The 14,034-nt window shown below is 43.6% G+C and overlaps 2 long non-coding RNA genes across 3 annotated transcripts; one reads left to right on the forward strand and one right to left on the reverse strand.

Moving 5' to 3' along the window:
- The first annotated feature begins 289 nt into the window (after positions 1 to 289).
- LOC131492527 (uncharacterized) lies at positions 290 to 4,009 on the forward strand. Its single transcript, XR_009252093.1, has 2 exons — positions 290 to 3,396; positions 3,755 to 4,009. It is a non-coding gene; the product is annotated as an uncharacterized LOC131492527 (long non-coding RNA).
- Positions 3,823 to 10,567, reverse strand: LOC131492528 (uncharacterized). 2 transcript variants are annotated; one of them, XR_009252095.1, is made up of 4 exons: positions 10,451 to 10,567; positions 10,124 to 10,274; positions 6,425 to 7,112; positions 3,823 to 4,416 (listed from the first exon to the last, which is right to left on the reverse strand). It is a non-coding gene; the product is annotated as an uncharacterized LOC131492528 (long non-coding RNA). The 2 variants fall into 2 exon arrangements; XR_009252094.1 differs by lacking the exon at positions 3,823 to 4,416 and having other exon boundaries at positions 6,413 to 7,112.
- Positions 10,568 to 14,034: the final 3,467 nt, after the last annotated feature.

Here is a 14,034-nt window from a genome sequence, read left to right on the forward strand (position 1 = left end):
GTGGAGACTACGTTAAAAAGAAAAAGTCAGGGGCGCCTGGGTGGCGCAGTCGGTTAAGCGTCCGACTTCAGCCAGGTCACGATCTCGCGGTCCGTGAGTTCGAGCCCCGCGTCAGGCTCTGGGCCGATGGCTCGGAGCCTGGAGCCTGTTTCCGATTCTGTGTCTCCCTCTCTCTCTGCCCCTCCCCCGTTCATGCTCTGTCTCTCTCTGTCCCAAAAATAAATAAAAAATGTTGAAAAAAAAAATTAAAAAAAAAAAAAAAAAAAAAAAAAAAAGAAAAAGTCAGGGGCACCAGGGTGGCTCAGTCAGCTGAGCATCTGACCCTTGATTTCGGCTCAGGTCACAATCTTACGGTTTGTGGGTTCAAGGCCCACATTGGGCTCTGTGCTGATGGTGTGGAGCCTGCTTGGGATTCTCTCTCTCTCTCTCTCTCTCTGCCCCTCCCACTCTCTCTCTCTCTCCAAATAAATAAATAAACATTAAAAAAAGAAAAAGAAAAAGCCAAGGGAAATTTTTCTGACAGCAGAAACAGCTGAAGACAACTTTGCTATGACTTAGCTTCTGGCTGCCATCTAATGGCACAAATATAGATATGGATGTGTATGTGTATATACATACCCCTCACTCCCCCCAACACACACACACACACACACACCATTTCTACTGCTGTAAGCTTGTGTCTGGGTTTCAATTCTTCACTTTTGCTGGTTAGGATGTTAATACTGGAAGGGATATTAGAGATTATATAGTCTATCCTTTTCATTCTACTGCAAGGAAATTGAGCAAAACGTATATATATCCCTGTTTGAACATCTCTTTATCTCATCTCATTTTTGAGAGGTAAAAAAAAAAAATGGAAATGTTGCTCTATTTTTAGAAATGAAATGGAGGCACTGGGGGAAGTGGCTTTGCCACTTTTAAAAAGCTAGATTGAAATGATCTCTTTCCTTGAATCCGGGCCCTTTGACATCCATCCCAGAACTGATCCTAGTGTTGTGTTTCCAAGTGTTAACCCTTAAAATGGAATTAGAAGCTGTAAATATCATTGATATGTGAGTAGGGAAACTGTTCTGAAATTATCTCCTTTTTACACATAAGGCCTAAATTTTAATTCTGATACCACAACTTCCATTCAGTGGCTGTAAATTGTGAATGTTCAAGTCTGAAATTCAGTAGTAAAATGTTTAAAGCTGGGTTCAGCAACTATATTCTATTCTGTATAAGAAATAAGATTTTATTTACAGGGCATACATAGCTGGGAACCTTATATATAGAATTACAGGAAAAATTTTCATAATTCGATATATATTTTTTCAAACTTTGTATACTCATATCGACAAATGGCTCTCCTCCTCTTTCTCTAATGTTCTCTGCCTGTTCTCCTTGACCCTCTGTAGGTTCTAAGCTAATCTCAAGTTCCCAAGTACGCTCAATGTTTTTCTACCTTCTATTTTTCTGAATGCTCTTTCCTTCTCTTTGAATGCCCTTTCTTTGAGGCTGAGCTTAAATTTTATCATCTTCATTAAAAAAAAAAAAACTTTCTAGAGAGAGAGAGTGCAAGCAGGGAAGAGGGCAGAAAGAGAGAGAGACAGAAAGCGAGAGAGAAGGAATCTGATTTGGGGCTTGATCCCACGACCCTAAGATCATGACCTGAGCCAAAGTCAAGAGTCTGATGCTTAACTGACTGAGCCACCCAGGTGCCCCTTATCATCTTCATTTCTAATGAAATCTTTCTTAATAGCCTGTGACAAGAAATCTTGTTTCCTTGGTTTGCCATCAAGTACCAGAAGACAAGAAGCTTCAACTGGAATTCATTGTCTTCCAGATCTGGAGGCTACAAACCCAAGATCAAGCTGTCAGCAGGGTTGATTCTTTCTGAGGGCTGTGAGGAAGAATCTGTTCCATGCCTTTCTCCTGGCCCTGATGGCATCCTGGCAAGCTTTGGTGTTTCTTGGGAAGTAGAAGCATCATCCCCAATCTCTGTCTTTATCTTCTCATGGCCTTCTTCTTCCATGCATGTCTGTCTTCAAATTTCCCCCTTTCTAAGGATACTAGTCATATTGGATAGAGTCCAGCTTACTCCAGTAGGACCTCGCCTTAACTAATTACATCTGCAAAGACCCTATTTCTAAATAAGGTGACACTCTTCGGTATTAGGGTGTAGAATTTCAACATATCAATCTTGTTGGGGATGGAGTTGGGGAGGAACCACAATTCCATCCGTAAAATTTCTTCTTTTGAATTTTTTTCACTGCCTGGTTTGTATTTTGTTCATGGAATGTATCGCATTCTTTGTGGTTATCTGTCTTGCCTCTCCTTCTAAATTATAAGGTCTTTGAAGGCTGGTTTATTCTTTATATAACCTGTAGCGTCAAGCACGGAGGATGCGGTGTTGCGTAGTTTTCACTCTAGCTACCTCTGGCACCCAGAGGTACCTCCAAGTGGCAAGAGGCAGAATTTTATTAAAATGGAGGGAAATCCAGACTTTTCTAGGTAATTGCATGTGGTTAAGTTTGTGTACATTGTAGGAATCAGGACAAAGTGATTGGGATTTGAAAGTCAGGCTGAGAACCACGTCTGTGTTAGTCCGTCTCCTGGAGTCAGCTAGGAGTGAGGAATGGATGGGAGTGGGGTGGGGAGTGAGAGAGAGCGAGAGACAGAGAGAGAGAGAGAGAGAGAGTGAGAATGAATGAATGAATGAATGAATGAGGATGAACAAATACAGCTATCAGAAAGCCAGGGAAAATTCTGAGTTAATGACCGAATATGTGGCATGATGTCAGAACATGAGAAAGATGCCACAAAAGATGTGAATACAAGGGTTAGGATTACAAGAACATTCCAAAAGCTAACGCCAGTGTTCAGAGGACAGAGATCCTGCAGGAGCTCAAGGGAGGAAGTAAGTAGAAGAGCAAGCACGAGGGTCCAGGATATATGGCAAAGGCGCAAAATACCTGTGCAAGGGTCTGGGCAACACAAATACAGGTGTCCAAAGCAAGAAACTAATTTGATGATGGACCAGGCTGTTGCCTTTTCCCAGGGAGCTCGCATCACTGTGAAGGCCAGGAATAGATGCATGAATCCAGCCAATCGAGGCCCCGGTTGGAGAGAGAAGGGGGCAGTTGTCTGGAGCAGGGGGTTATGGACTCACACAGCCCCTGACAACCACTACAGACAGCCTCAGTGCCCAAGTGCGTGTCTCACAGGAGGCCAACCTTCATTTGTGGTTCGTGGTCAACAATACTGGACTAGTCAATACTGAACAATAGCCAAAATACTGAACTAGACAACTAGAAAAAAAAAAGAACAAGTCATTGTTCCTTCTCCCAAGATCCTTACGGATTTGTGGGGAAATAAAACACATTCGAGAAAAAGTCGACTACCATCCGGGGCCTGGTAAGTATTTAAAAATTCCAAGGCGAGTGGGAAAGGAGGCCTTTCTGCAGAGGGAGATTCTATCTCTAAGGCCATGCTCCTCAAAGTGAGGTCGTTGGGCAGGCAGTATCAGTGTCACCTGGGAGCTTGTTAGAAGTGCAACTTACTAAATCAGTGTCTGGATGTGGGGCCAAGGAATCTGCATTTAACAAGGGGGGATCTCACGCATACTGGAGTTTAAGACTAACTGCATTGTGGGGTGGAGGGGAGGATGGGGAGTCATACTGGGAGGCAGGAAGGGAAAGGGGGAAATGCAGGCGGGGACGAGTGATGTAGGAAAGACCATGGGGACTGATTATAGAATTTACAATTTTCCAAGCCTTTAGTTAGGAGCTGGGAGCCTGGAGGAGTGGAGAACAGGACAAGCAGGAAAGCAGCACACACACCTGGAATGCCAGAACGTGACTTTATCGCGTGGACCAGCGTTTCTAAAAATGTGTTCCTCTGAGATGTTCCATGAAAACAAGATTCCAAGAGCAAATTTGTTTGGGAAACACTAGATTCTGTGTACTCCTCTTGGGAATTTACAGGGCATGTGAACACATTAGAGGCATTAAAGTTCTTTAAAAAGCAATTGTGTGGAACTTGCTTCGGAAATGCTGCTTTAGGCAATGGGAAGCCAATGATTTTGAGCAAGAAAGCACCATAATGAAAGTAGACTTCTCCTGGTTTCCCTCAGTACACAAAGCCTTCGCTCAGAAACCCCAGGAAAGAATCTTTTCCTGACTCTTCTTCGTACTTACTCCCAGGGAAAACTTCCAGTCGTTCTCTTCCACCGCAGGAGATCTCGGTCAGGACGGTCAGCACACTACTCTGCTCAGAGCCACTGTGGCAACCTGTCAACGACTGCCCCGCTGGTTCTTTGGTCTCGTAGAAACTTAAATACCTGTTCATTAACATGGAGGGCGGCCATCATTCATATTGATGGTCACATTCGAGCGCTTCATCCAAGTGATCGTGGCATCTTTGGAGCCCTGTTAACTGAAGACCCAATCAGTTAATGGTCTATATCTCTGGGCAGTTTTTAGCTAACATATACCACAGTAGTCTTTTCAAACATGGTTGTTTAATTACAACTTATCATATATATATGACACATATCTAGAAAATGATATATATGGGCAAATATATCACATATATCTTATATATGTATATTTTATACATGTATATTTTAAAATATACATTATCATATATGTACATCTTATATATGTATATTTAAAATATACATGTATATTTTAGCATTTCTTTGAAGGAATCGTTCTTTTTTTAAATGTTCTTTTAATGTTCTTTTTTAATGTTCTTTTTTTTAATTTGAGAGAGAGAGTGAGAGTGAGCATGAGTGGGGGAGGGGCAGAGAAAGGGGGACAGAGGATCTGAAGCGGGCTCTGTGCTGACAGCAGAGAGCCCGACATGGGGCTTGAACTCAACTAACCATGAGACCATGACCTGAGCCAAAATCAGACGCTTAACTGGACCACCCAGGTGCCCCCATGCTTGTCTTTTTGAAAGCTAGTCTTGTTCTGAATTCCCCAACAGGAACATAGGGGTTTACTGACTAACAGCAGATGGTGGGATCTCCTGGAGCCATTATGATGTCGAGAGTTGGTGGGGACACTCAAAAGAAGCCCGATTGTTTGAATTATTATGTCCCAAAGGTGGTGTGATGTTCAAGGGGGTTAACTGAAATGGTGACAGTTGAACTGTCAAAAGATTCTGTGGGAACAGTCATGGTGGGCACCAGTAGCCCACGGGACAGTCTCTGGAAGATGACTGAGGAGGAGGCATGACCAAGACTGGGGACACTGCAGTGAGGGACCCACATCAGAGAAGAGCAAGCATCGGGTCAAAAGACGAGCACAAGAGGTCGTTGGACAAATCCTGATAAAGGCTTGGAGAGTTCATCCTGGAACCAGGAAGTGAAAGGCCTCAGTACAGACCCTCCAACGTCTGCCAGCACTGCCTGCCTTTGTGTTAAAAGGAGGCCGGAACGGGGAGCAAGCTAAAGAATGGGGACCAGCTTCCTCTCTTTGTGCCCCAGTTTCCCCCCTCCTCCTTTGCATACAGCCTCCATCCTGAATAAACTCTGGTTCTCAGAGCTGAAATGGAGAGAATTCATCCTGTACAGAGGCAAATACTGCTCAGAAGCACACAGCCAAACCAAGAGAGTCACGAGGCGAGACCCCCGCCCCGGACAACACCTGGGGGAATCCAGTGGATCTCAAAGAACCCGTGCATTAGTCGTCCAATGAGGCCCAAATGGAAATTAACAAAGAGTGTGTGTGTGTCTGTGTGTGTGTTTCCTTCCTATCCTGAGTCAGCACTTCAGTAGAAGAGCAACTGGGTGATAGGGTTTGAGACACTTAAGCCACAGGGGCCACACTCATGTGGACGTTTCCCTCAGTTGGCAGTTTGCGAAGTGAGGCTGTGACTGCAAAGGTTTCCTGCCAACTTCTGCCATCTAGTGCCTGGCACGAGAGGTAGTGTCACCGCACCTATTCTGGCTTCCTGTGTGAATGTACGCATATTGATACAGTGTGAGAAAATTCTAAAATCAGCAGGATGGAGAGGACAGCTGATACATGGCAAATTCTATAAAGATTAAAGACAAGACTGGGAGAATATAGTTTAGACCTCAAAGCATGCACACAGCAGCTGTTCTCCTTTGTTGCCTTCCCTTCCCCGAAGCTGCCTGCTGCCCCTCCTTTCTGTCCCTCTGCCCCAACCCTGCCACCCAAGAAAGGTGGGGCCAGGCCTTCAAGAGTCCCTCACCTGTCACCTCTTTGTGTTTCCCCCCTTCTCCGTTCCGTGCACGGAGAGAAGGTCAGTTACCCTGACGGGAAATTCTCTAGAATCCAGTAGACATCATGCCTTCACACAGGCCTATATCCGTGGTTTATCGATCCTTTTCAACAGATTTTTATGATCACAAAAGTGACACGTGCTCATTTGGAGACACAGACAAAATAAAAGGGCCCCATCATCTCCGCACCTGTTTATTATATTAGGGGCGTATCCGTTGGGGAGTGGGCGTAGGTAGGTAAGGCATTCTGGCGTGGGAAGGGAAATCCCTGGAAGAATGGCTAAAGAAGCTTCTATTTTTATTTTATTTTTTTTTCTTAATGTTTATTTATTTTTGAGACAGAGAAAGACACAGCATGAGCAGGGAGGGGGCAGAGAGAGGGAGACACAGAATGTGAAGCAGGCTCCAGGCTCCGAGCTGTCACCACAGAGCCCGATGCGAGGCTCGATCTCACGGACTGTGAGATCATGACCCCAGCCGAAGTCGGACGCTTAACCGACTGAGCCACCCAGGCGCCCCTAAAGAAGCTTCTAAGTGAGCCTGGTGAGGGAATCGCTAGCGGCCTCGCGGGCCCCTCGAACGCGGTGCTCCCCTGCCATCGGGGGTCCCAGGCGGGTCCCCCCCACCTCCCCGCCGCCGCGCGCCCCTCCCTCGCGCGTGCGCACAGCCTGTCCACGTTCGACCTCGGGCGGGGGTGCGCAGCGAGGCCGGCGCGCGGGGCGGGGGAGAGGTTAGTGGCTGGGGACCCGGGGGCGGGAGAAGGGACGCTCAGGACGGCTCCCACGTACGTGCTGCGGCTGCACCCTGGCTGCATCTGGTATCCTCTTTGATTGCATCTGGCACGTCTGCGACGGGAGGTGCAGCCGGAAATAATAACCTGTTCAAATAACAAAAGCCCTTAAAGTTATTTGTAATATGGAAAAGTAAAAAAGAAAGCAAAAATGGTTCATAACCCCATCGTCTAGCTAACCTCTCTGGGCATTAAAAAAAAAAAAATGCAGGCACAGATTTGAAATACGCAAAACAACATAGAAAGTTAGAAATGAAAAGTACATAGCCTTCCTTCCCAGCAGTACCTTTGTCCCTCTTTTCCAAAGATAAGCATTTTTATGTTCCCCCAAATATGTATGTGTGTGTGTTTTAACATTTACACAATATGTATTTTTACTCTTCTCTTTTTCACCTCATCTTCCTTAGGGATATTTCCCTATTGGCACATCTAGGTCTCATACTTTATTTATTTATTTTTTAATGTTTATTTTTTGAGAGACAGAGAGAGACAGAGCGTGAGTGGGGGAGGACCAGAGAGAGAGAGAGAGAGAGAGAGAGAGAGAGAGAGAGAGACACAGATTCTGAAGTGGGCTCCAGGCTCCAAGCTGTCAGTATAGAGCCCAATGCAGGGCTTGAACCCACCAACTGCAAGATCATGACCTGAGTTGAAGTCCGATGCTTAACCAACTGAGCCACCCAGGCGCCCCTGAACATCTTTTTATATAAAGAAATGGCAGTTATTTGTTTTTCTGTGAATTGCTTGTTCATATTCTTTGCTTATTTTTCCACTGGGTTCAACTTTTTTATTACTAATTTGGCTAGGCTTTGTAAATAAAGAAAATTATCTTTTGTCAGTCATTGTATTTGCAAATGCTTTCCACAATTTGTCCTCTGTGTTTTAACTTTGTGTTTAGTTATTGGTTATGTTTGGGTTTGGTTTTTGTGACACAGAAAAATGTTAACATTTTATATGGCAAATTTGGTAGAGTGCCTTTAGTGTTGTGGGTTTTTGTCTAATTTGAAAAGCACCCCCCCCCCCACTGCAATAAGTAAGTAAAAAAGTAAATAAATTCACCCATGCTCTTAATGAGTTAATAAATTATTAATTTAAAGTTTACTTATTTATTTAGAGAGAGACACAGAGACAGTGAAAAAGGAGAAGGGGCAGAGAGAGAGAATTCCACGCAGGCTCTGCACTGCCAGCACAGAGCCTGACGTGGGGCTCGACCCCACAAAGAAACCGAGAGATGATGACCTGAGCCGAAACCAAGAGTTGGACGCTTAACTGACTGAGCCACCCAGGTGCCCCACCCCTGCTTTTAATTTAAAACAGACACACAGCTTTTGTTGTTAGGAAAGTCATATGGTCAATGGAGAACGTTTATAAAATACACATAAGCAAAAGCAAAGAATCCTATAGTCTAAATGTCAGAGAGCCACTATGAGCAACGTGCCATAGAAATTTTCAGCCATTAATTCTGTGCAATAATTAATTAAGATTGTGTTTTAATTATGTCAGGAACTATGCTTGTTAAATATTTGCATTCTATTTTTAAGAAAGAGCTTCATTGAGGTGTAATTGATATATCACAAAATTCACCCATTTTAAGTAAATGATTTTTAGTGACATTACAGAGTTGTGCAATCATCACCACAATCTAATTTTAGAACATTTTCATCACGCCAGAAAGAAGCCTTCTGTCTCATTTGTGGTCACTCCCTGTTGCTCCTGGCAACCACTAATTTACTTTCTGTCTCCATCGATTTGCCGTTTCTAGACATTTTGTATAAATGGAATCCTAGAATATGTCAGCTTTTTCATTTGTCTTCTTTCACTTAGTATAATGTTTTGGATGCCTGTCTGTGTCATAGCTTAGATCACTACTTCATCGTTTTTATTGCTGAGTAATATTTCATTGACTGGATATACCACATTTTGTCCATCTACCGATCAGTTAGTTGGTGGACATTTGGGTTGTTTCCAATTTTCGACTATTCTGAATAATCCTGCTATGAACATTTGTCTACAAGTTTTTGTGTGGACACATTTTCTTTTCTCCCAGGTATATACTTAAGAGTGGAATCGTGGAGTCACATGTTCACATTTGGATTACATTTTGAAGTGCTTACTGAGACCAGTCTGTATCCAAACCTTCACTAGAAAATGAAATCAGGAGCATCTGAGGGAAAACCACCACTGAGAGACAAAACCTGTCTGGTAAAATTAAAGTTACAGGAATTTCAATAGCGCCTAAGATTACCGTTGGGTCTCATGCTAGCAGAATGTTAAAATGGGTTTCTTCCTGTCTCAATTTTGACTGAGGCACTGATGTAATGGACATCAAATACCAAAATAAATGTGAGACTGAGTCGACATGGGCAGAATTTAGAAAAGATCAAGGATATAAAAGGAGAATCAGAAGAAATATCTATATACCTATGTTCATCGCAACATTATTCGTAACAGACAAAAGGGGGGAAGCAACCCAAGTGTCCATCAATATTCGAATGGATAAAAAAATGTGGTATGCCGGTACAATGAAGTATTATTCAGCCTTAAAAAGGAAGGAAATTCTGACACATGTTACAACATGGATGAACCTGGAAGGCATTATGCTAAGTGAAATAAGCCAGTCACAAAGGACAGATATTGTATGACACCACTTATAAGAGGTATCTAGAGTTGTCAAATTGATAGAAAATAGAATGGTGGTTGCTAGGGGTTGAGGGGCAAGGGGGTAGGGAGTTATCGTTTCATGGGTACAGAGTTTCAGTTTGGGAAGGTAAAACAGTTCTGGAGATGGACGGTGGTGATGATTGTACAACAATATGAATGTAATTTAACTGTATGCCTAAAAATGGCATATTTTATGTTTTATATACATTACAGTAATTTTAAAAAAATCCGCAGAAAAGGGGTATCAGAGTGTAGCGAGAAGAGGGGAATTCACACCATTGCCCTTTCTCCACATCTGCCCCTCGCCTGCCCAAAGTTAGAGAAAGGAGCTTCAATGTGGTCATTCTGAGAGCTCAGGTGTCTGCTGAAGTTGGAGAGTATTTGGAGTGGGGTCTGAACCTTCCTGGGAAATGGAGAGGGTGAGAAGTAGGTTCACTAACCAGGAGTCAGGCACCTGCTGCTGCCTTGGGAACCTCAAGGCCAAGGATTCCTGAGTATTTCCTGTTGATCACAGGGGGCCAACACAGGCATGGCGCCGTCTGGAGCCTTATATAAGTCCTGCCCAAGAGAGCTACCTGGGAAAGCAGGAGGCTGCAACAAGAAGATTATGTGGATTGGGTGGTGATGAGGGTGGGGGGTGGGGTGCCTCAGGAGGGCGCGTGGGAGAAAGAAGGTCATCAAGGTCATCGTGCGCTGGATTGACTCTAAAGGAACGCCCGCTACTTAGCTGCTTGGAACTGAGGCTCCAGGAAAAGCATTCCACCAACCCCCTACACGTGATCTTTGTGAATAAACTTCAGTAACAGCAAAAGCAGTCCAAAAGAAAGGTATTACAATTTCTCCCTCTTGCCTCTGAGTTTCGAACAATAGGCTAGAATAGCGGCCTCCCTCTACCTGCAGTTTCGCTTCTGCGGTTTCGGTATGGCGCGGTCAAGGGCCCCTTGAAGCAGCCCATCCTCCTCCTGTCGAATCTGCCGGAAGCCAATAGCAGCAGAAATCTGCATCACATGCTACGTCAGGATGCACGTCACTGGCCTCACTCCAGCTCCTCAGGAGGCATTTCGTCATCGCACGTCACCTCCAGAGGGGTGAGTACGAAGCAACACGGTGTTTTGAGGGCGAGAGAGACACTACGTTCACAGAACTTATGTTACAGTGTATTGTTTTAATTGTTCGATTTGTTCGGAGTTATTGCTGTTTAATCTCTTACTGCGCCTAATTTGTTAAAAAAAAATTTTTTTTAAATGTTTATTTTTGAGAGAGAGAGAGATTGAGCACAAGCAGGGGAGGGACAGGGAGAGAGGGAGACGCAGAATCCGAAGCAGGCTCCAGGCTCTGAGCTGTCAGCCCAGAACCCAAGGCTGGGCGCGAACCCAGGAACCGTGAGATCATGACCTGAGCCACCCAGGGGCCCCTGTACTGCGCCAAATTTCTAAGTTAGACTTTATCAGACATTTGTATAGGAGTGAACTTAGTATACACAGGGTTGGGTACTACCCCGGGCTTCAGGCATCCGCTGGGGGTTTTGGAACGCATCCTCCGTGGATAAGGGGAACGACTGTAGGGGGGTGAGTTATAGTCCAAAGCCTTATATGTACGCTCACGAATGCATTCCAGCCGGTGCTCTGCAGCATGCAGAGAAACTACAGAAGGAAATCAGAGATGCTTCTCTCCTAAAGACCAGAGGAGAATGGATGCCAGCCGAGCAGACCAAATTTAAATTTTACCGACCTTGTGGGGCGCCTGGGTGGCGCAGTCGGTTAAGCGGCCGACTTCAGCCAGGTCACGATCTTGCGGTCCGTGAGTTCGAGCCCCGCGTCGGGCTCTGTGCTGACAGCTCGGAGCCTGGAGCCTGTTTCCAATTCTGTGTCTCCCTCTCTCTCTGCCCCTCTCCCGTTCATGCTCTGTCTCTCTCTGTCCCAAAAATAAATAAAAAAACGTTGAAAAAAAAAATTTACCGACCTTGTAAATTTTGGAACTCTAGATAGATTCCTATGAGAAGACAGAGAACTGGACAAGAAAATAAAAGTTACGGACATTTCTCTGTTCTAGAACGACTCCATGACGTGCAGGTCAAATTCTGTGGGGATCCCATGTTTTCCTCAGAAACCCCCAGCCTGATTGTTTTTTGTTTTTGTTTTTTTGTTTTTTGTATGTATGCATGTGTGTATTTATTTACTTATTTTTGAGCGAGAGAGGGAGGGGCAGAGGGACAGAGAGAGAATCTTAAGCCCAACGAGGGGCTTGATCTCACGACCTGAGCCTAAATCAAGAGGCAGAGGCTTATCCAGTTAACCGATTGAGCCACCCAAGCCCCGCACCCCAACAGATTTTAAAGGGAAGAACTGTTTATATATAAACTTGGTGTACAAATTTAGTTGCACCTCATTTAAAATTTTGAGTAAGGGCAGTTCTAGACCCTATAATGAATGTCTTTATTCAAATGCAAATTCATTTATTCAGGTACGTTTTCTCTAGAAATACTCTATTTCTGTCCTTTCCTTCCAGTCCCCAACTCCTCAAGGACCTCTCGTATTTTGAAATCTTACAACCAGCTACTGACCAGGGCTCTTAGTTGCATAGAGACCTTATATTTTCATACATTTTGTTTGTTGTCACGGAGTATAAACTTTATGATTTAGCAACCAAAGGTAAAAATGCGGGTTCAAGATCCGAAAGAAATTGTACAGAGGTCCCTAAAAAACTTAGGTGTATTCTGCTTATCTTTTTATTTCTAGTTTGGCTCGGTTTTCTCTGACATCTGTGTCGGGAAATTACCGCTGCATCGTCTTCTTCCAGTATTCTCGAAGCCGGGTATTGAGGAACCAAAATTTATGACTTGACAAGAAGGAGATGGTGTTGATGAATGTGGGTAGGCCCAATACCAATGTAAGAGACGGTAAGTTGTCCAGTCCCTGTGATTTTTGGAAATCTGTACACGACACTCAAAGGCAACTGCTGTAAGGAACATCGAACACAGAAGGGAAACGTATCTCAGCCCAGGTAGAGTCCAGCCATGCGAGGCTGTGGCATCTTGCACACGGAGTAAGATCCATACTGTCCATGTCACCTAATACATTTGGACCTTGGCCAAACTACAGCTTTCACAGTGACGTGTAAATATATAATGTACATGGACAAATGACCAGTAAACTTCAACATCTGTTTTTTATCTTGAGTGTGTTTCTTTGTCTTGTCTCTGTGGAAAAAAATCCCGGAAAAGTCTTGAAAGCTAATTAGCTCCAAATTTACTTTAGGAAAGAAGGGCCAAAGAGTTTTGATGACAAATTTGTCTCTGTTCCAGCTGCCAAGCTGGTCTTTGACCCCTTGATTTAGCATGGGTGATTATTTATTTATTTGCACATAGTTCCTTTGTTTTTTTTTGTTTTTTTATTCTTATTTTCAATACAGAAATCTCTTTCCTGGAATAGGCACCTGGCTTCTGGTTCCCATTGCAAAGTATTTGCCATCTCAAATAAGCTTTAAAGTACTGTACTAAGTATCTCTTTTATAGTAAATTTGTAGGTATTACAAGAGGAAATGTGTTATGTGTTCTGTTTTGAACTTAACTTTCTCCAAATTAATGCATTTTCTTTAAAAACTCTGATTTTCTACCCAGTTTACATATTTTTACTATACCTATGCATACTTTTCTATACTCTTGTCTTTTTCATTGTATTTTGAAATATCTTCTTTTGAGACAGGTGGAGATGAAAAATTAATACTTTAAAATGCGTTTTTAAGATGATCAGTGATGGTGTATTATCTTGGAAGACCAAAACTTGACCAATTCCATCTCATTCTATTATCACAAAGCTTCTGATGGGCAATCTCATTAAAATAATATATATATACACATATATACACACATATTTGAGAAGTATATATTTACATATATATAACATATGATATATATATGAAGGAATCCACTGATCCACACACATTAATATCTCTTTCTCTGCGTTTAAAATTTTTTTTTAATGTGTATTCATTTTTGAGAGCGAGCGAGAGAGAGAGAGAGACTGAGAGAGAGAGAGAGCACGCAAGCAGGGGAGGGGCAGAGAGAGGGAGATGCAGAATTTGAAGCAGGCTCCACGCTCTGAGCTGTCAGCACAGAGCCCAACGCAGGGCTTGAACTTGTCAGCGTGAGATCATGACCTGAGTCAAAACCAAGAATGGGACGCTTAACCCATCAAGCCACCCAGGCACCCCTCTTTCTCTATGTTTTAGAGCAAAACGTTTTTAGGGTGAAATGAACAGACCCTAGTGAAAGATTTGCCCTTTTCAGTTCCTGATCTAATGATGATCCATGGGAAAGGCACAGAGGACCCCTTAAGGTTGTTGGCTCATT

This window comes from Neofelis nebulosa, chromosome 13 (genome assembly GCF_028018385.1).
Source record: "Neofelis nebulosa isolate mNeoNeb1 chromosome 13, mNeoNeb1.pri, whole genome shotgun sequence".
Taxonomy (NCBI): domain Eukaryota; kingdom Metazoa; phylum Chordata; class Mammalia; order Carnivora; family Felidae; genus Neofelis; species Neofelis nebulosa.